The 18,080-nt window shown below is 40.5% G+C and overlaps 1 pseudogene; it reads left to right on the top strand.

Moving 5' to 3' along the window:
• Positions 1-2,280: 2,280 nt before the first annotated feature.
• LOC139046483 (MICOS complex subunit MIC27 pseudogene) lies at positions 2,281-4,669 on the top strand (annotated as a pseudogene).
• Positions 4,670-18,080: the final 13,411 nt, after the last annotated feature.

The raw sequence follows: 18,080 nt of genomic DNA, 5'->3' as shown, positions 1-18,080 counted from the left end.
TGATTTTCAAAAGTCACCAACGTATTGTCATGGTTTTGGTAGAGCCAGCGCTGTATCCAGAAAAAAAGACAAGACAAAAAAAAACCCTTCATCATCAGCAATCTTGAGAACCATAAAATCAATAATTAGATTTAGAGAAAAAGCCAGTGGGAGTTAAAACCATGGTGATGCAATCAGCTAATCTGGAGCTGGTTAAAATTCTGGCATAGCATGGGCACCAGTTGCTATCTTTTGCTGATACAAACTGAAGGAATAAGAAGCAAACACAAAGCCAATTGATAATAGTAAAGATGTCCATTGTTTCTCTCTCCTGGCTTTTCTGATAATTATTTTCCAAATGTGCCATGAAGAGGATTTTTAGTGCTATTAAGAGGAAATATTCTATAGAAAATGTGTAGGAAGAAAATCCGCGAGGACATTCATGAAACAACATTGAGATTAATAATGGAATTTTTTATCCCAAGCAGAATTTAATTTTTTGTAAGTAGAAAAAGTAAAGAAGATACATCTTTAAAATTAAAAACATCTAAATATTTATTCCAGGAGGAAGTATTAGGAATCAAATGCACATATTTATAGACTGTAGTTCTGCTATTGTCGTGGATGGACGTTTGCCCTTCCTTTTGGCCACCCAGCATCTGAACCTCTTTCCGTTGTCTGAAGAACATCCTTTCCCCAGTCCCATCTCCACTCCTGAGGCAGAACCCATTTCTCACTATAGAAGCTGAAATTGCCAGGCCCTGTAATTTCTCAGCCTTCCTCTGGTTCCATTCATTAGATGCATCGCCCTCAAACTTTAATTAAAGGAGGAAAGACGGTCCAAATTTATTCTGGAGATGGGTGTTGGTGGTGGCAGCAGCAATATCTGATTTTCAAAGGCAGCAATGACAACAGCTATGATGGCAGCAGCTGGTGGCACAAATGTCAGGGATCTTAGCAGTGCAAGCTGTAGGATCTGGTGCCCAGAGGAGGCACTTCTGCAGCATGATTTGGATATTGTTCTTGGCTTGTAGCTTTCTCACAGATTCTGTGAACTGCCCAATATCCTTTAAATGAAATTCTTCAGCTTCTGAAATCATCTAGGTTTCTTTGACTGGCACAATTATCAGTCACAAGACATGAGAAAACTGCAGAATGATTTGGAGCAATTATATCCATTAGAAAGAAATGAAAATGAACTTTCATCAAATCCCCTTTGAGATAAGAATATTCTAAAGGCAGTCTTTTGCCACCAAGAAAATTAAGAGAATAAACCAGGAGCGTAAACCTGTATATCCTCAAATTTAAGTATGGAAAATAGAAATGACAATTTTTATTTTTAAGCAAGTCTTTAATTCTCAGTAAGTTTTTTTTTTTTTTTTTAAGAAAAGATTGGTACCTGAGCTAAAAACTGTTGCCAATCTTGGGGGGTTTTTTTCTGCTTTTTCTCCCAAAATCCCCCAAGTACATAGTTGTATATTTTAGATGTGGATCCTTCTAGTTGTGGCACGTGGGATGCCGCCTCAGCATGGCCTGATGAGCGGTGCCATGTCTGCGCCCAAGATTCGAACCGGCGAAACCCTGGGCCGCCAAAGTGGAGCGCGCGAACTTAACCACTCGGCCCCGGGGCCGGCCCCCTCAGTAAGTTTTTTAATGACGATTAAATTTTTTTTCAAAATCTTCAAGATCAAGAATTTTTGGAGGGCCAGCCCCGTGGCCCAGCCCAGGTGCCAATCTTTAAAAATAAATTAAAAAAGAGAATTTTTTTTGTAATTGTTTAAAAAAAATGGTCAGAGAAATAGAGGAGGAGTTAGAGAATTCTAAATCCATCACTAAGTACAGTATTTCAAGCAGACCATGAAAGAGAGGCTTGAGTGAGAACCTCAAGGATGCCGTGAATGACAGCACAAAATAAGCAAAGGTCAGTTTAGTTGAATGACGTTGGACAAGATGCTTTACAGCATGAAATCCATTTGATCTCTCAAAGAAAAATTATCAAAATTGTGTCTAGAAACAGTTAAAAACCAGCCAAATGTGACACTTACTACCCAATAAATTATAGCGCGAAATAATAGTTAACACAAAAATAGCAACAGGAGAAACACTTTTCATTAGAGGATCAAGGTTTAAGCAAACATTCCCTAATTAATCCTTTCAACAGCATCAGGAAGCTATTATTTAGTATTTTCATAGATGGCACAATGTTTTCAAAGTGTTTTACCAACAATAATTAGTCGTTCTTCTCATCAATCTTTTGAAGTAGGTCAATATCATTATCCTCATTTTAAAGAAAAGCAAGATACTAAATAAACATGTCCAGAGTGTGGAGATCACCAACATAATCCTCATCTTAATTAATTCCCATTTTTCTACCACTCCCATCCTAAGCATAGGTAAAAGCACCTTTTTGAAATTGCCACATCTTAACCCCCATTAAAAACCCAGTGAAGGAGGGTCATAGACATGGCGGCCGTTAGGATGGGAGAGCTGACAACCATGCCTACAGGTCTGATGTGTGCTTCTATAAGTGTGTATGCGGCCAAAGAAGAAGAATCCAAAAAACGGCTAGTGAAACTACAGCAGCTCCCCAGATATCCTACACCACCTCTCCAGTCTAAATCTGTTAAAGAGCAGCCTGCATTTACAAATGAGCTTTGCATCCATCCATGCTACAACTGGTCATTATATTGGCTGATGCAAGGGTGTGTACGACTTTGTCAAAAATGGGATGATGGATACAGAACAATTTGGAAAAGATGCATATGTCTATCTGAAGAATCCACCTCGAGATTTTCTTCTGAAAATTGGAGTCATTACAGTCTCAGGGTTGGCAGGCTTGGTTTCAGCAAGAAAAGGTTCTAGGTTTAAGAAAATTGCTTATCCAATGGGGCTGGCCACTTTAGGAGCATCTGCTTGCTACTCAGTTCAGCCAGTAATAACTGCGAAGGTAACTAGAAGAAAGGCATATGCTACAAGCAGCCAATTTACGAGGCAGTTAAATCATTGCAGACAAAGAACAACAAAAAAGAGCCACTTCCTGAACCTAAAGAAACAACTAAGCTAGGAAGGTCTGTTGGGATAGAAATACCTGCAAAAATGACTCACAACCTGAAACACTCAGTGCCTTTGCCAACAGAACTCAGCACTGAAACAAAGACCAAATCAGAATCCACCTCAGGTGCTACACAGTTTATGCCTGACCCCAAGCTCATGGATCACAGGCAGTCCCACCCAGAAGATGTAGATGTGTACAGCACTAGAAGCTGAAATAGTCTGCATGGAGAACTACATGATGTGTAAAGCTGCAAATAATGATGAAAACATCATGTGATGGGTAACTGTGATGCATAGAGTATAACTTAAACCAAGTTTTTCCCTCACATCTTCTAATGTACGGTTTGACCAGTCACATGGGTCATTAAAACACAAACTATGAACACAATCCAAACAATATTAAATGATTGATGAAAAGGCAGAGGTAGAAGTATTAGGATGCATTCGATGACTTTTTTTTTATGAGGAAGATTAGTCCTGAGCTAACATCTGCCACCAATCCTCCTCTTTTTGCTGAGGAAGACTGGCCCTGAGCTAACATCCGTGCCCATCTTCCTCTGCTTTGTATGTGGGACACCTGCCACAGCATGGCTTGACAAGCATTGCATAGGTCCCCACCCGGGATCCCAACCAGCAAACTCCAGGCCGCCAAAGTGGAACGTGTGAACTTAACCACTGTGCCACAGGGTCAGCCCAGCATTTGATGACTTTTAAGGATTTTTATGAAAAAACAAAAATAGAGTAAATATATGAACACTGATGAGACTAAAATCTGAAAAAATATGTATGTGTCTATATACATATTTATACACATACACATATATGTTTGCTTTAGCTTTTCTGAATTAATGTTAGCTAAGTTAGAATGGTGTGTGGGAGGATGTGTTCCCTTCTCCCCTTTTTTTTTTTCATTTTCCAGAGCTGGAATAAAATATCCATACTTGGGGGGAGAAAAACAGTGAAGGAGGCAGAATTGCCTCCACTTTGCAGATGAAAAAACTAAGGTTTCATACATACATACCTACACACACTCCTCACATCAGAGAGGTGGCTGCCTACTTTGTCTGTGTGTAAGTCCTAACTCAATCATGGTCCCAGGGTCCAAGAGGACTGCGACAGGCAACCTCTAATTTCTAAGACAATTCTCTTTCAAAGGGAAAGAAGTTCCCAAGCATCTGTGCCACACAGTATAATGGATTTGGCAAGATCTGTTCTTACCATGAACAATTCGGAGCTTATTTTGTGAATAGCAGATCTGTGGACCCCCAATCCCCTCAGACTACTTTGAGGACCATTTTAAACAGAAAGATGGCACTTGTCACATATGAAAAAACAAGACAAAACTACCAGATTCGCTGATGGCTTTAGGAAAAGCAATCTTGTTGGGAATAATATGAGCTGATTGGTCTTTGAGAAGAGTAATTCAAAACTGGGCAATCAGATTCAAGAAAATAGTTTTGACCAAAACAGAATCAATTTAAACTTGTTTACAAAGTTTTTTGCCATATATGGTATTTCTTCACAGAAAACACAAAAATTAACCATACAAATGTATCTTTTTTTATTCTCTGTAATTACACTGGACTTCACATTTTCCTTTTATGAGAAGAAATGTCAACTGTATGTTTTATTTGTAATTTAGTTGGACTGTTTGCTAAATGTTAGCAATTATAGCAAAATATGAATAATAAAAAAGAAAAAGTTACCAGATCATAGTCTGACCTCCTTTTTTTCCCCCCACTGCATGAATTTTGACTGTATCAAAGAAAAATAAATTGGAATTAGTAACATGCTATTTTCCTTCATCTAACTGACAATTAAGCTAAGTGAAGCAAATTTAGCCTTGAAGTATATAAAATTATTCCACATTAAACAAAAAAGAGCTAGAGCCAGTCAGAGTATCTTCAGCCACTACTCTGTAAATGGTGTTTTGTTATCTCGGAAAAACTACTTTAGGAAATTTAAGTTTTAATATAGACTATTTTTAAAACCTGTCCATTCATTAGAAGCACATTATAGTAATTCTGGTCAAATGTTTATTTTCTTTAGTTATATCTTACTGAGTGCTTCATTTAAGGAAAGTACCAGTTGGAGAAGCCAAACATGAGCTATGACAGAATTCTACAAATAGAAAATGACTTAAAAGTTTACATTGGGGAAATTCCAAAAGCAAAGATATGCCAAAACCCAACAAATCAACAATACAGGAATTTCCCCTTGATACCTTCCATGAATTCTTGTTATTTAGCTTCACTTAAGAATTGAAGCCCAAGGCCTTCCATGATCCCTTTGTTAATGATTTCTTTTTCTAATTCAAGCACTCCAACTTTAAGCAGACCCATATAACTGGAAATTGCTCCCTTTGAGGGAGTTCTGAGAGCAATGCCACTCCATCCTCATCAGATTACCTTCTCTGGGCAGCTCAGTATGTTGGGCACCATTTGGGACACCATGAAAGAGCTTGGGAAGGGTTACATACCCCAGGAATGGTGAATAGTAGAAATCAACAAGAGTGAGGGGTCATGACCAAGGCGAAGGTAGCTGGATCTGTCCCCTTTCCACTGTGTCACCCTGGGGAGCAGCTGCATGTGCAGCCAGTTAATCATATCCTCAACCTTGCCTTGCTTCTCATTAAACTGTCTACACTCTGCAGACCAAGGCTTCTTGAAACAGGTGCTAAGTCAAGGTTCAAGGTTCGTCTAACTCACAGAGTTGGTAAAGACAACACGATAACATGAGGCCCTCAAAAAAGGATAAAGTGCTGCTTATTTTAAGGCAGTACCATCACTATCTTAACATTCAGGGCCATTTACTCTGCTCCAGCTTGGCATGGGTACAAAGTAATAATAATAGCTAACAGTTGAGTGTGTAATGTGTCTGGTGCTACATAAATCTCACTTAACACTTATAACACCCTAACATAGGCATTATTCCACTTTTTACAGATCATAAAACTGAGGTATACAGGGGTTAAGTAACTACCTTGCTAGGATTGAACCTCATTTCTCTGGCCTCAGAACCCATCCCTTTAACCATATCCTAACTAAATATGCATATTGTCCTGGCCTGGGTTCCTCAGAAAGCAGAGCCTAAGGCAGAAGGCTATGTGATACCACTTTGTTAGCAGGCACAATCCAATGGAGCAGGAGTAGAGGAAAAGGGGAGGATGGCAGGGAAGTAAGGAGAACCAAAACAAGGCTGCATGATGGAGCTGGCCACCGCTAACTGCTCTTGATTGCTCAGTCTACAGAACTTTGCGCCCAACGCATCATATCCACTGCATCTCATGATGAGAAAAAGGGAAAAATGTATCCACTGGCTCCTACCCTCTGTTGGTCCAAAGTTCACCACGTAGGGCACTAACTTCACCACACCTCCGGGTTGCTCTTAGGTGGGCACAAACCCAGAGTTGGATCCTTTGATGGAATCAACAAGAGATGCCAGGGCTGGAGGTGAGAGGACTGTGCATGAGGTGAAGGTGAGGTGTTATCAGCTTGCACCTCAAATGAGAGTCTGTGCAGAGAGAGAGGATCTGAAGTAGTCGTAAGAGGGGTCTCATACACGTATATTCTATCATGAGATTGGATTTCCAAATGGAGCGAAAGTCAGAAATCACTCACACAAAAACCATTGAGCCATCTACAACTTGGAAGTCATTGATTGCTTCTGGAAGAACCACCTCGACTCTACCACAGAATTTAGAGTGGGTTAGGGCTGTATATACTCACACCAAAGTGAAATCGTCTCATATAGTGATTAAATACATAATTTTACCCAATACTATTCAACTATGAAAGCAACTCAGAAATCACCCCCTCTGGGAAGTCTTCCCTAATTCCCCACTTATTACATATGGGAACAAACAAACAAAACCCCCCAAACTACCAGGTTCTCTGACAGCTTTATAAAAACCAGGGGGCCAGACCAGTGACATAGTGGTTAAGTTTGCTCCACTTCAGCAGCCCAGAGTTCACAGGTTCAAATCTAAGGGCACGGACCTACACCACTCATCAGCCATGCTCCATGCTGTGGTGGTGACCCACATACAAAGTAGAGGAAGACTGGCATAGATGTTAGCTCAGGACCAATCTTCCTCACCAAAGAAAAAAAGGAAAAACCAGTTTCACTGAGAATAATATGAACCGATTGGCCTTTGAGAACAATAATCCAAAACTGGGCAATCAGAGTCAAGAAAATAGTTTTAACTGAAAAGGAATCAGCTTAAACCTGTTTACAAAAGTTTTCTAAGTTCTGATAATGTCTTCTGCAAAGAGCTCTGCCAGTGCCCTTTTCGTCTTATATGATAATTATCTGTTCATGTATCAGTCTTCCCCACTAGACTGTGAGATCCTTAAGGGAAGGGGCTGGTCTCATAGATCTTTGAATCCCCAGCACTGCGTTGTATGCTCTAGCACACATTAGGTACTTAAGGAATACTGTGTAAGGAAGGGGAAGGTGGAGGTGTGAGGACAGTGAAGGCCTGACATAGCCACTGTGGGGAGTGGGAAAGTGAGCAGCCAGAGAATGAGGGGACAGTGTTCAGGGGGTGCCAAGGGCCCACCTGGGGTTGGTGGTTGTGAAGCTGTGGTGGACACCATCTATTCACCTGTGTGACTTCTTCACCAGTGCCAAAGTGGAGAGGAGAGGGAGACTGGGAGCCAAGTGTCATAGATTTTGATGAGAGCCATGACCAGGAGGTCAGTAGGGAATAATCTAACAGGATGTTAAATGGTGTTTTCAGTTGTCTCAGGACTTTGGCTGAGACCCCAATCTAAGGATAATGGGTTATAAATGTTTACAGATTCCAAAGAAAGATGGTATCAGATGCCTACATCCAGGACTTGCAAAGAGGTAGGCCAAAGCTAGTCCTTCATCTCTTACCCATCTCTAGGCTACAAAAGGAAAAAGGAAGCATTTGTCAGAGAAAAATTCTTTAAAGAAAGTTGTCCTCTGGGGAAAAGCTTCATGGCACTTCACCTCACTTTTCAGGGGAAAAAGGAGGTTGACAGTTACTGCCCAAATGATGGGTCTCTCTTGGCCCACGAGCCCCACTGGGCTTGCGATTGTCAGAATTCTAAGATGACCCGTAGCCTTGTATAATGTCCCCTTGAGTGTGGATAAGACATGTAGATATGATGGAATATCACTCCCATGATTATATTACATTATATGACAAGAGGGATTTTTGCAGATGTAATTACAGTCCCCTAGGGTCAGTCGAGTTCATCAAAGGGAAGATTATCCTGGGTGGGCCTGACCTAAGCAGTATACCCTTAAAAGGGGGTCTATGGTCCGAGATGTGCTCTTGTTGCTTTGGAAGAAAGTAAACAGCCATGTTGCGAACTGCCCATGGGAGCCACCTGGCAAAGAACTGTGTGTAGCCTCTAGAAGCTGAAAACGGTCCCTAGTTGACAGCCAGCAAGAAAATGAGGTCCTCAGTCATACAGCTACAAGGAAATGAATTCTGCCAACAAGCAGTGAGCTTGAAAGAGGATCCCAAATCTCAGATGAGAATCACAGCCCTGGCCAACACCTTGATTTCAACCTATAAGAACCTAAGCAGAGGACTCAGCTAACAACCCTACCTGGACTCCTGACCCATGATGACTGTGAGATGATAAATTTGTGTTGTTTGAAGCTGCTGAGCTCAGGGTGATCTGTTACACAGCAATAGGAAATGGAAGCTGAGCCTAAGGAAAGTGTGGTCTAAGAATTCTTGGGAAATATTCATGTCTGTCCCCTAGAGTTGGAAAATGACAAAGGCTGGTACCTGATTCTTACCTGGAGAAGTCTGAGAGTAAATGGTTGTCTGAAACAGTTGTCTGAGATGGAATGGTGAGGAGAAGCCAGCACAGTGCAGGTTTATTCTGAGCCAAGTTGTCCCTGCAGAAGTAGCTGGGAGTGAGACTTCTCAAAGGGACTCTTCCCAAGAGAGCTGCCTGCTGGGGAAAGGCAGCCCCAGCAGCACAGGATTGAAGATGTCCATCAGAGAAAGGGGGGTGGGGTGGGGCGCGACAGTCAGGGGTCAGCCAGAGAGGGCATTCGTCTGCAAGGAATATGCAGTAGGAGGCCAGCCGAGATGTGAGATTCTGATCCTGCAGTGTCTTGGAGCAGTCCCATGAAGTCCCATCATGGCAGACAGGGGCAACTTTGAACTGAATGAGAGGTGTAAATATTGATGGGACTTTTTAATATCCAAATATGAGACTGTTCTGTTAACACGTGATCAAAAAAACTATAGGAGTCTGAGATTCCCTCAAGGGAGGGTCAGGGAAATGCAACTGAGTGTCTTTAAAGGCAGTTGGTAGAGAAACATTAAGGGATTTTCCGAGTGTATCCCACTGGGTTCAGCTAGTTTAATAAAGCTATTACAATGGTAGCAGGTTCAGAGAGAAAACGGTATAGCTGAATGGTGCAAGCCTCAAAGGAGCAGGGTGCTTTGCAAGAAGGTGGAAGTCTCTGTGAAGAATAAGGAAAATTCCCATTGCCTTGGGTCTGGTTCCCTAGAAGCAGAGCCTGAGGCAAGGATTCTTGTGCAAGAGGGTCAGGAAGGGAATATGCTAAGATGGAATCCCTTCTTAGTTTCCCAGAGCTCCCGTAACAAAGTACTGCAAACTGCATGGCTCAAAACAAGAGTTTTTCTCTCATAGTTTTGGAGGCTAGAATCTAAACTCAAGACGTTGGCTGGGTTAGCTCCTTCTGAGAGCTCTGGGGGAGAATCTGTTCTATACCTCTTTCCCAGCATCTGGTGATGGCCCACAATCTTTGGCATTCCTTGGCTTATAGATGCGTCACTTCAATCTCTCCTCCATCTTCACATGGCACTCTCCCTATGTCCCTGTGTCTTCACTTTATAAGGACACCAGTCATGTTGGATTAAGAACCCAACCTACTCCAATATGACCTCATCTTAATTAATTTGCAATGACCCTAGTTCCAAATAGGGTCACATTTTGAGCTACTGGGGGTTAGGACATCATCATTTCTCTTTTGGAAGGATACAATTCAATACATAACACTTCTTAGGAAACTGAACATGCAGAATAGGGCAGAGAAGAGTTTTGGCCAAGGTATAGGTTCAGCTCAATTCCAGCCTCAGCCTGATCCCATGGGGAGCTCTGTAGCCTGAATGGCATCATGAAGTTGTTCCCTATCAATGGAAGGGGCTAGCAGACTTTTCTTCTCCATGAATCATCAGCCATTGGCTGCAGACAGCCCCTGAAAGGAAGATGTATCATCCTGGGCATTTCTGAATTGGGTCTCCATTCACCCTAAGGCAGTAGTCATCAAACTTTACTGTGCACCAGAAACATAGATGATTGGACCCCAATCCCAAGTTCCTTACTCAGTAGGTCAGGGGTGGGGCCTGAGAATTAGCATTTTTAACAAATAATCAGGTGATGCTGATGGTGCTGGTCCAGGGACCACAGTTTGAGACCCACTGATGTAGGGCAATTCTCAGAAGGGAGCAGCTGTGAGTGGTCAACAGCCCACACTTAGAGCAGCCAGGGGTGGGATGAGTGCATGGACGGGGAGGGAAATCTAGACAGGGCAGCAACTGTGTAGGAACTGTACTATCCTTTTTCACAAACCCAAGGTGTGTGAGGAGTGGGAAAATAAACCCAAAAGGGCTGTAGGGAAATACAGTGTCCTTAAGAGAGAGCCAGATTTTTGCAACAGCAAAGAAGGGAAAGAAACATCTCAGAAAAGGAGTTGTAGAAAGAGGGATGATACCACTGTAGACTGCCAAGTTGCTGGATAAGAAAGCCAGAAAAAGAAGTCTCTATGTTTTAAACAATCAGCGAAACAAGTTGGGTGTACAGTAATGATGCAGGTGATTTTAAAGATACAGAATCATTCTTGGATCTCATCTGTGTGTCTTGTGATCAAATTTTTCAATCTCTCTGGATCATTGGGCAGCCGTCAACTATGCAGCAATACCACTCAGTCATTTAGAGGACCTGAAGAATCCCATCAAGTGTGCTACAGTCTAGTTATTTAACTGGTAGAGACAAGGCTTTATGGCAGTTTTGAGCTGTGGCTGAAGCTTAACTATAGGGCCCTTCTAGTCAGAGAGTCATCGAAAATTGTATAAAATTGCAGCAATTTTACTGAACCCAAGAAAATGTTCTGTGGTTAGAAAAGGAAAAGAAATTATTTCAAACGCATTATGTGAAAAACAAATTAAAACAGGCAATTTTAAAAATGGCCTAAAAATAAGTAAATGGAGTGCAGAATCAATTAGCCTTGATATCCACAGAGGTTGCTGGAAAAAGAATCTGGGAGTAAACTATGTATTAATTTAACAGCGTCAGACTGAATTATGAAAATAGATGTTTATAAAATAGCAGAATATCTTCAAGTTAGAAGCAAAGAAGATAGAGATTTTCTAAGCACTTCTTTTGATTTCAAGCTGAATAGAAAATAGATGGGAAAGTCCACATGAAACAAGAGGGGAGCTTCCTTTTGGGGAAGCATATTCGTCCAGAGATTCTGAATGTGGGACCCACATCTTTATTAGGAAGTCCCCCAACGAAGCCTTATGAGACAAAAAGTTGGAATTTTCAAATATCTTTAATGTTGTATTGGAAGGTTAGCTTTTCTATACATAAAAGGAAAATGCATCTTAGTGAAGTTACTAACATCCCTGAGCCTCATCTCATGCCTCTAAATGAATTAATATAAGCAATTAGAAAAGCATCTGGCAGGTAGTGAGTCTATATACCAGTTAGCTATTACTTATCTTAAGCAAATTCAACCTTGGGAGAGAAGGAAAGGGCAGTTCGAATCACATGAGCAATTTTGCCCATTGTTCCATTCAAAGAGCACATGCCTTGATTGAGAACAAGATGGGGAATACGAATCTGCAGTTCCCTCGGTGGAACTTGGTGCCCAGGCACTCTTGTGAAGAGTCTCATGTTTAAAGATAAATATTTTTCCTACAACATCACCTCTAAACACAAGCCAACTACTTCATCCGGCATCTCAACTGGAGAAACAATACTCTGTTCCCATGTTGGGGGAAAAATGTGCTATGTTGTTCTCTGATGTGGTACATTCTTAAGTGATTTTCAGGGGTCAATGTATCTATATGTGATTTTTGCCTTAAATTCTCATATCTAAGATGTCACTCTACTATATATCTGTATTCATGTTCTTTTGCTGCTATAAGAAATTGCTATAAAGTTGGTGGCTTAAAACCACAGGAATTGATTCTGTTACAATGCTGTAGACCAGAAGTCCAAAATCAGTTTCACTGAGCCAAAGTCAGGGTGTCAGCAGGCCTGACTTAGACCTAAGGCTCTAAGGAAGAATTCAGTCCTTGCCTCTTCCAGTTTCTGGTAGCTGCCAGCATGCCTTGGCTTGTAGCTGCATCACTACAATCTCTGCTTCCGTGGTCACCTTGCCTTCTCCTATTCAGTCTGTGTCAAATCTCCCTCTGCCTCCCTCTTATAAGGACACTTGTGATTGCATTCAGGCCCCTCTTCCTCCAGATAATTCAGAATAATCTCCCCATCTCAAGACCTTTGAATTAATCACACCTGCAAAGTCTCTTTTGCCATGTAAGGTAACACTCAAGGGTTCCAGGAATTAGAATATGAACCTATTTGGGGCCATTATTTAATCTACCAAAATACTCATTCCCATTAAAACTTTCTGTGTGTGTGTGTGAGAGAGAGAGACAGAGATACAAGGAAAGAGAGAGAATGAGTGAGAGAGAGACATCATGGATGAGACCAAAATTGTGGTTTGATTTGGGAACCATGAGCCAACCCAGCTCAGTTCATAGGTGCAAACTGATCTCCAGAGAAGAGAAATGTGTCGCTGCTTAACAGGCTTTTATAATCTGTTTTGAACACACCAGGTGAATTTTCAATTGCAACATTTCCCAAGCTTTAGCTTAACAAAGCAAGTGCTAGCTCCCCATCCTCTCCATGTGTTGTTTTCAGTAAACACACATTTGCTCCTGTGTGAATAAAGAAGATTTCTCAAGCCCTGATTCAGGATCCGTGTATCCTATCCCATTTGTCTGATTCCACCTCCCCCACTCCACCCTCGCTGGTTTTCAGATGCTTTAAGGAACAATCAGTTTTGCTGACACATGAAATCCAATTTTCCAAATTTTCTAATGAGATTAAACCCAGCCAGGAGAAGCCAGTAACTGCCTTTCATCAGAAGACAAGGATCACATGTCTCTACGCATATTGTCAAGTATTCTTGAAAAAGAAAATGGAAAGGTGGAAAACTGGGTCTCAAACATATAATAATTGATCCATTTTTTTATTCCACACTCAATCAAAAGGAATAGATGCTCAATAATTGGTGCTAAATAAACAAAATAATAACAATAGTACATTTGGAGGATTATATCCAGAATATGTGCATGGAAAAGAACAGAAGTTTCTAAAATTTCCCTCTTAATATGAGTTATGCTAGTTGGAGAAAGTTCAAGAGAATTCAGGTTATAGCCCCATTTTCTTTCACTGGCATGAGAAATAATATGAAAGAATGCAGATCTTGCAAAACTTCTGATTTATATTCATTTGAATTCAGAATTTGTTGTTTTAGAATCAGTTAGATCAAGATTGCATGTAGAAACTGAGTAGAGGAAAAGAAATGGTAGAATATGCGTAAATCAAGTTATTTCTAAGAAGTCTACCACAATAATCATAATAATCAGCATAAACAGAAAAGCTTAAAATAATACAGATAGATTAATCATAGATTGATCTAAACTACTTGTACACTTGGTAATATGATTATACTCCCTCTGCTGACCAGCCCTAACCTACCTGTCTATCCATGTCTCCTATTTGTACCTACCTTGAAACATATTAATATTAAATACCCCTCCCCCAGGAACACCCACTCCTTTTTTTCTCTCCGTTGGCCAATACCTACCCATAGTTCTAACTCTACTTCTTGTTTAAAGTCTTCCCAAATCATCCAGCTTATGTTAACTAATACACACACACACACACACAAATTGCACCTGATGGAATTCTATCAATTATTTTTATGAGTATCATACACTCCTTTGTATTATTTACTTACAAGGGTCACTAAATAGGTGATGAAGAAAAGGAAGTAAACCTTTAGCCACCATCTTAGGGTTGAGATCCCATTCATAGGCCAATTGCTTGAGAGCAGCTTCTCTTTTCAGAAACTGTGAGAAGGAGATGGACGGAGCAAGTGCATGATCTCTGGTCAAAATTTGAACCTAAAACTTTGGAAACCTTGGCAAGGAATATGGAAGCTGAAAAATTGCCATTTCAGAGCATCTAGCAGTTTGGTGTTGTGCAAAAAGTAGAGCTGCACCCATTTTTCTTTGTTCTGGAAAAACTACCTGGATAGTATATTTACAAGACCACAATCTGAAAAAATATATATATGTTTGAGACTGGACCCAAGGGATCAGGACCTAAGGCTACAGTGGATGATAACATCTGTGTGGTCGGCAGTTACAGCTCAGTAGAGTGATGTTCCCTGGAGAGAATGTATTCTTTCAAGTACACATTTGAAACTGCTCTATTGCTGGAAAGCTGTGGCTCATTGTCATGGAAGGATGTGAGTGTGGGTTAAGAAGATGCTGTCATGGGCTCAGAAACTGTGCTAGAGGCTAAAGCAGCTCTTTGCGTGAGAGAAATTGAGAGACTCTGGATCTGGGTGGAGCTGCTTTGAAGCCGAGGTCTCTTTATTATTATTAGCACTGCTCTGGTGCTCCAAGAAAGATGGCTTTGGGGAGGCAGTATCCCTGGAAAATACTGTGGGCTAACTACACAACAGAACTCCCCCCTTCTTCTCCACCAACAGAACTCCGATCTAATTTGGAGTATCAATGAGTGGAGCCCAAGGGGATGAATCCCGATGGACTAAGACAGTTATATTTATCCTGTTCCCCTTTACCAGATGACCACTTTCACAGACTTCTTTGAAGGTAGCGTGGTTCATGAGACCTAGTCCTGATCAATGAGATATAACAGGAAATCTTCTGAGTGTGTGTGTAGCAGGGGAGGAGGGTGGGTGGGTGTGTGACATCTACTGCTTCTGGAAAGAGTTTCTTCTGTGAATCAAAGAAAAGAAAGCACCTGCTTTAGACCATGCTGTCTAGAGTTGTGAAGGTCCCTTTATAGCCACTAGGTGACTTGTACAAGGACAAAGAGCCAACACATGTGGATGTCACACTAGAAAGATGCAAAGAGCCTGAGCTACAGATAACTGGTGAGCCAGTTTTAAACCTAGAACTCCTTTCCTCCAGACTTTCTCTTATGTGAGAAAACTAAATGTCTTCATTACAAAGATATTACTAGGTGGATATTCTGTTACTTGTAGCCAAATGTATCCTAAATAATAGAGAAATTCACTTTCATCACAGCAAATAGCAGCAGAGGCCATGCCGGGATGGCTTGGCCAGCAGACAGACTGAAAGAACTTGAGTGAATTTTTCCTGAACAAATATGAGACAATTTTCCAGGGACTCTCAGAAGCATGGCCAAGTTCTTATGCAGATAGTTGGGGCTCAAAGTCATCACAGTCTGGACCTAATATAAATATGATTTTAATTGGACTCACAGCCTGGCGAGTTACAGAGGGCAGACACTGACAGTCATATCTCCTGTGATGATTAGCTGATTATACCTAATCGAGTTGTCTTTCTCGGTACTACTCAAAGATCCCATCCGTGATGAGATATGGAGATTGCACCAGAATGTAGATCAATATACTGCCTCCTTCATCTAGAAGTCTTGCCACCAGAAGAAATAGAAAAGGTTTGAGCTGAAGTAAATGGTGTGATTGGCAAAGTAGTTGATTTACATTCGGTGACAATCTCCTTATCTCTTTGCTAATTGGTAACAAACAGTTTGCAGGCGAATAGCTGGTCCACAGATCACATAGGCTAATGCATTAGAGGTCAGGCGCCTGGGTCACCTGCGTGTGATAATTTACAAGGAAAGAAACCCTATGATTCTACTCTGAAACCTACTCCAATGATGATAGTGGACGACTTGTTCAGGCTACCAAATTATGGTTCCTTTGAAATTTTCTTGAATAGTACTGAATAAGTGTATTTGTAGGCATCATCACCCACTTAAAAAAAAACAGTCTGTATCTCTCTAATTTAACTATTAAACCAATTTGAAATTTGTTCACAAATGAGAAGGTGGTAACTGTCTAGCCAAGCAGATGGTTGGAAGTAAAGAAATATCATGTACTGTGTGGCTTCCAATTAGATCTTTCAACTATACCCAGTATAGCACAGTTCTCTTTTTCATGAGATTTAAAAAAATTTACTAAATATCTAAGGTATCATTTAGAAATTACATTCAGCTATGAGAAATAGAAACTTGAAGGAAAAAAGAAAAAACCGCTACTAAACAAATTAAGAGTTTTGTTTTTCTCAGAAAAAAGAATCTCATAAAAGAATCTGGAGTTGGATGGCTCTGGGTTGGTAGAGTGGCTCTATACCAGGTCTTCTGTCTTTGCACGTGGCTATTCTTGCTCGTTGCTTCATGGTCTCAAGTTGACTACTCTACTATCAGATTCCTATTCCAGGTAGGAAGAAAGGAAAGGGCAAAAAGCAAAATGCACATGGTCACTAATTCTGACCTCTTTTAGAGAGTTTTAGCAAATGGTCCACCAAGGATTTTCCACTTTTATATCTCCTTGGCCAGAATGCAGAGGCATGGCCACCATGGTTGCAAGGAAACGGGGAAAAAAAAAAGTTCTTTGTTGACCCCTTATATTAGTTTGCTGGAGATGCCACAACAAAGCACCACAGACTGGGTGGTTTGAACAACAGATACTAATTTTCTCACAATTCTGGAGGCTGGAAGTTTGAGATCAAGGTGTTGGCAAGGTTGGGTTCTTCTGAGGTCTCTCTCCTTTCATAGATGGCTGTGTTCTCTTTGTATCTTCGCATGGTCTTACTTCTGTGTCCTAACTTCCTCTTCTTATGAGGACCCCAGTCATATTGGATTAGGGCCCACTCTAGGGCCCTCATTTAACCTTAATTACATCTTTCATCACCCTATTTCCAAATATAGTTACATTATGAGGTACTAGGGGTTAGGATTTCAACATATGAATTTTAGAGGGACACAATTTAGCTCACAACACACTTCCAAACATAAACAAGGTTCTGTCAGTAAAAAAGAAGGGACAAATTGATATAGTGTAGACTGCAATGTCTGCCAAACCTACTATGTTGCTTGATTTTCTTTAAACAAACAAACAAAAACCTTGAAAATTGTCCCCAATTTAGTTTAGATATTTATAAACGTGATGCATGATGACGTCTACCTAGCTATAACAAAGGGCCTGCTTGTTTATTTAAGATATTTAATTTTTCTTATAATGAAAGACTTTCCCCAGTTGCCATGAGCTATGTTAGGAATGTGCTGAAAGATACCAGCAGGTGTCTGTTATGTTGAATAGCAGTAATCACAAATAAAGGAGAATTTGCTTCCTTGAGGATCACTATTCCTAATGTTTGCTAAGGCCTTTAAAATTCAATTTATAATTAAGCAGGGCCAATTGTTTCTCCGTAACCTTTTAGTGCCAGAAGATTTTTATTTCTCCTGATCATTAAGTGAGTTAAGTACAAACCCTTGATTTTGTTGGTGGTATTTTTCTTTTATTTTTGTTAGGTTATTTATCATATTAATTAAATTAATATCAAGCTGCCTGTAATGTTGCTACATATGTGTGTCTTTCAAAGGCTTGGAGAAATGCTACATCTTGTAAAAAGTTTGAGAAATGATTTGTTAGGCAAAATTCTTTTGATATCTTGCTTTGACTTTTTTTATGTAACAGCTCTGTTGAAATATAATTCCACTTATCAAAAAATTCATTCTTTTAAAGTGTAAACTCAGTGATTTTTAGTGTATTCACAAAGTTGTGCAACCATCACTACTATCTAATTCCAGAACATTTTCATCACCTCAGAAAGAAGCTCTATTCCCATTAGTAATCACCCCCCATTCCCCTCATCCAGCCTTGGCAACCACTAATCTACTTTCTGTCTCTACATATCTGCCTATTCTGGA

This window comes from Equus asinus, chromosome 10 (genome assembly GCF_041296235.1).
Source record: "Equus asinus isolate D_3611 breed Donkey chromosome 10, EquAss-T2T_v2, whole genome shotgun sequence".
NCBI classification, from domain to species: domain Eukaryota; kingdom Metazoa; phylum Chordata; class Mammalia; order Perissodactyla; family Equidae; genus Equus; species Equus asinus.
This window is presented reverse-complemented; position numbering and strand designations above follow the sequence as displayed.